The sequence below is a fragment of the Anguilla anguilla genome, chromosome 10, assembly GCF_013347855.1.
Source record: "Anguilla anguilla isolate fAngAng1 chromosome 10, fAngAng1.pri, whole genome shotgun sequence".
Taxonomy (NCBI): domain Eukaryota; kingdom Metazoa; phylum Chordata; class Actinopteri; order Anguilliformes; family Anguillidae; genus Anguilla; species Anguilla anguilla.
Genome location: NC_049210.1, coordinates 3,023,639 through 3,028,638, shown reverse-complemented (window position 1 = coordinate 3,028,638; position 5,000 = coordinate 3,023,639). Strand labels below are relative to the sequence as shown.

Here is a 5,000-nt window from a genome sequence, read left to right as displayed (position 1 = left end):
GGGGGGGGGTGACGGGTTCATATCGTACGCCGTGTGCGCATGCCTGTCACACTAGCAGAGGCAGGGCTGTAGAGGACACAGAGGAGCTCCTCAGAGCGGCGTAGTGCTAACACCGCTAATACTCCATCAGTTCGGTTTCACAGTGTACAGGGCTAACACCGCTAACACCGCTAATGCTCCATCAGTTCGGTTTCACAGTGTGCAGGGCTAACACCGCTAACACCGCTAATGCTCCATCAGTTCGGTTTCACAGTGTGCAGGGCTAACACCGCTAACACCGCTAATGCTCCATCAGTTCGGTTTCACAGTGTACAGGGCTAACACCGCTAACACCGCTAATGCTCCATCAGTTCGGTTTCACAGTGTGCAGGGCTAACACCGCTAACACCGCTAATGCTCCATCAGTTCGGTTTCACAGTGTGCAGGGCTAACACCGCTAACACCGCTAATGCTCCATCAGTTCGGTTTCACAGTGTACAGGGCTAACACCGCTAACACCGCTAATGCTCCATCAGTTCGGTTTCACAGTGTGCAGGGCTAACACCGCTAACGCTCTATCAGTTCGGTTTCACAGTGTGCAGGGCTAACACCGCTAATGCTCCATCAGTTCGGTTTCACAGTGTGCAGGGCTAACACCGCTAACGCCGCTAATGCTCCATCAGTTCGGTTTCACAGTGGGCAGGGCTAACACCGCTAACACCGCTAATGCTCTATCAGTGCAGTTCCACAGTGCACAGGGCTAACACTGCTAATGCTCTATCAGTGCAGTTCCACAGTGCACAGGGCTAACACTGCTAATGCTCTATCAGTTCAGTTCCACAGTGCACAGGGATATCATTGCTATCATCGCTAATGTTCTGTCAGTGTAGTTCCACTGTGTGTGTGTGTGTGTGTGTGTGTTTGTGTTTGTGTGTCAGAGAGATTAAGGGGAACAGGAGCTGTGTTATATATGAAGCTCTATTATATAGTGCTACAAGGGCATGTGAATTATATTATAGAGTGCTGCCTAGCTACAAGGCATAAATAGATGAATTATATTATAGAGTCTGAGTGCCTGTTTGAGAGCACTCCTGCAGATTCCTTAAGAATTTCCAGCAAAACATGTTTAGAACCAAATCATAAAAGCATACGACCTCCAGGTCTAATTGTACTGTTGTTGAATGAGTTTTTAAGATACAGTACTTGACCCTGCTCCAGTGTGTGCATACATGCGTGCGAGTGTGTGTGTGTGTGTGTGTGTGTGTGTGAGCTTACAGTCCATTGTCCTTAGGTTCATATAAGGATACTGTACTCTTTACTTCAGCACTTTGTGTATGTGTGTTACTCTTGATAATGTGACATGTTTGTGATATAGAAACAGTGCTGATGCATTGTGGGTAGGCTGTGTATAAAGTATGTGTATGTGTACTGTGACATGCTTGTTATATTGAGGCAGTGCAGATGCATTGTGGGTAGGTTGTGTGTAGAGCGCGTGTATGTGTGCTGTGACAGTGCAGATGCATTGTGGGTAGGCGGTGTGTAGAGTGCGTGTATGTGTGCTGAGACAGTACAGATGCATTGTGGGTAGGCTGTGTATAGAGTGCGTGTATGTGTGCTGTGACATGCTTGTGATATGGAGGCAGTGCAAATGCATTGTGGGTAGTTTGTGTGTAGAGCGCGTGTATGTGTGCTGGGACATAGTGCAGATGCATTGTGGGTAGGTTGTGTGTAGAGTTCGTGTGTATGTGCTGTGACAGTGCAGATGCATTGTGGGTAGTTTTCGTGTAGAGTGGGTATGTATGTGTGCTGTGACAGTGCAGATGCATTATGGGTAGGCCGCGTGTAGAGTGGGTATGTATGTGTGCTGTTGAAATTAAAGTGGGACATAGCAGGGATGGGTGCGCCCACAGCTGTGACCCGGCCCATGCCAAAAAGTGCACGTGAAGTCATTTTCTCCTTATGTTTCTGTCGTAGTTTCAGTTTTGCAATATTGGGGATTGTAACCCCCCCCTACCCGCCCCCGATAAATTATGCCCTTGATTTGACCTTGGTATAGTTGTCTGGCTCACAGGCTGACAGACTGCTGCCTGGCTTTTGGGTGTCTCTCAATTAAGACGGTCCAGGTACCAGAACTGTGTTCCAGCGTTATGAAGTGCCAAGAGAACGCACGCGTTCTTTCATTCTCTCTCCTTCAGCGTCAGAAGAAGTCCATTTAAAGGTCAGGAGTGATTTAGTCTGAATCGGGGAGGAAGGGAGTTATAAGATGTTGTTATAAATCCGTGCACGTCGTGAGGAATTTAAACTGTCAGTCAAGTTCACATCGACGGAAGAGCGATTGACAGGCTCGTTAAAATTCCGTAGCGTCTGGTTCCGACGTGGATGCGCTCGGATCTGTTCTCCGGCTTTTGATCTCTTCGTTCGCTCGTAGGCACTCAAACAAAATCGGCTGTCGCTCACGACGACCGGCAGGCAAACGGAATTTTCAGTTGCTTCGCTGAATTCGGTTCAACCTTCACATACTTTATTTTACCGAGCGGAGCTGACTCTTCTCTCTTCTGTGCGGATGTGCGCCTGTAACTATTTTAAGCTTTTATTTGTTGTGTGTGTGTGTGTGTGTGCTGCCGCACAAAGACACTAGGATATATTTCTTTCTTTCTGCACTGAAAGGTTTTATAGTGATCTTTTTTTTTTATTTTTATCGTTTCCTTTTTCTTCTTCAATATAACTTTAAGCCTGTCACTGTAATAACGGAAAGCCGGGAGATGAACAGGTCTGTGGTACAGAGAGCTCCTTTCAGTGACTGAATGGGAGTCGGCGCAGAGCACCAGCAGTAAATATAATTACGGGCTGGTATTTATTACTGGTCTGATCCCCCCCCCCCGGGGTTTATGGGGGCCGTCCGTGTCTGAGCGAAAAGCAGTTTTCTTTTTCCGGGAGCTTCGGGAATCCCTGTCCGACGTTTCATTTCTTTTTCCGAGTTTACCGCGATCGCCCCCCCCCCCCCCCCCCCCGCTTTTCTCATCGTTTATTGACGGGGGGTGGGGGGGGGGGGGACCTGTTGCAGCAAATTATTCGGGCTCTCTCTCTCTCTCTCGCCCCTCGCGGAATGTCACGGCGACAGCCTCCGTGACGGGTGACCCCCCCCCCGCCCTTCCCCCGGCGTCCCCGCCCACGCCTCGCCTGTTTCCGCCGGCGACCAGACGGTTAAATCTCCCAGCGGTCTCCCCCCTCCTGTGCAGCTCTGTGGCTGTGCTGTGTGAGGCGCTGACAGGCGGAGTCCCTCACGGAGGACACCCTCGTCAAACCCGAACAGGAATCCAGAGCTTTAATTGGCTGGCTGTGGTCCCGTAAGCCAGCCCGAACATCGTAGAGGCGAGGCGAGTGACGGTCGCTCCACGAGCAGAGCGGGCAGCGCTGGGCGCTCTTTAAACGAGCCCCAGCTCGCGAGGGTTTCGGGAGGGGGGCGGGGGGGCGGGGGGGGTAGCAGCCAGGGGGAGAGGAGAAACACGAAGGTGCTGAATTTCCATTCGACGGACGATCGCTAATTAAAATCCGCACTCCGGCGAATTCCTGCGAAACGCTACGCTCCGTTCTCTCTCCGCCGTGCGCCCCTTCCTGATCCCCCCCTGCTTCACCGCCATCGAGTTCAGCGTTCGCAGCTCGGTCTGTAAATACCGAATCGTTGCAAGTGTCGCGAGTTATGCAAAGGTAGAGGTTCAGTTCAGGTATGTTAAAAAGTCGTGTGGGCCCACTGTGTGCATCTCACTTTGAGAAGAATTTGGCTAGGCTGCGGTTCAGTACAGTGATGCCTGCAGTCTCGGTAGACTGGAATGCGTGTAAAACGGAAGTTAAAAAATGCTGTTCAAAGTGTTCACGATCGTCAGGCACCACTCCTGTGGTGAAGGCGAAGGTCTTTGTTCCTGACCTCAGCTTTCAGTGTCGCAAAGCAGAAACATCTCCAGAGGATGAATATGTTTCATTAAAAAAAAAGCTCTCGGAAAAAATACTTGTGACGCAAGTGCCGTGTTCACGAGACAAATTCACTGGCGGTTGTTCCAGATTTTCTGGAGGGCCCTTTAATTTCCTCCCGTGAAGAAAGTAAAGATGAGCTGAAGTGCGATTCGCGCGGCGGCCTCTGAAGGGCGGCGGTTTGATTGCGCCGGCGAGCCGGACGGCGGGCCGGGGAGGCGACGAGGTTAATCCGCGGAGACAGCGAGGCTTCAAAACGTCATTCATCCCGTTAATGGCGGCCGTGTTTACCCGGGAAGGGGAGGAACAGAGAACAGGGGCCACATCGCTGTGCTGTCACGCGGAGGTTTCAGCGTTGTGTGATTGAGGCGTGTGTGTGTGTGAGTGTGTGAGTGTGTGAGTGTGTGTGTGTGTGTGTGTGTGTGTGTGTGTGTGTGTGTGAGTGTGTGTGTGTGTGTGTGTGTGTGTGTGTGTGTGTGTGTATGTGTGCGTACGCATGTGTGTGTGCGTGTGTGTGTGCGTGTGCGTGTGTGTGTGTGTGTGTGCGTGTGTGTGTGTGTGTGTGTGTGTGTGTGTGTGAGTGTGTGTGTGTGTGTGTGTGTGTGTGTACACGTGTGTGTGTGTGCGTACGCATGTGTGTGCGCTCCTGTGTTTATGACTTACTCAGCTGTTGGAGGAAGTGAGACGGGGAAGTGAGAGGAGCTCCTGGGCTGTAGTCCTGTGTAATTGCCCTCTCAAGAATTGGGGGGGGGGGGGCAGGGATGGTGTGAAGTGCGTCATCTTACTTATTTATTAATTTTTTTCCCCTGAAGTGGCTAAAAATAAGCCATCGCGATTGACTGCGTGGACATCCGTTTCTACGGCAACTGCTTTCATTCACAACCTCCTGTATCCGCCTGACAGTGACTGATGGTGAGGTGGAGTAGTAACCCCCCCCCCCCCCCCCCCCGGCACGTGTGTGAGGGGATTCACCGCGTGCCCCCCACCCCCCCCCCCCCTGCACTGAATGACTGTATCAGTAGGAGTCCATTTACAGGCTAGTTAGCTCTGGG

General features: G+C 51.4%; 1 long non-coding RNA gene across 1 annotated transcript in view; it reads left to right on the top strand.

Annotated features, from left to right (window-relative positions):
• The window catches only part of LOC118207024, a 20,902-nt gene that overhangs the window by 12,877 nt on the left and 3,025 nt on the right, over positions 1-5,000 (top strand). The gene's annotated exons all lie outside the window — the stretch shown is intronic.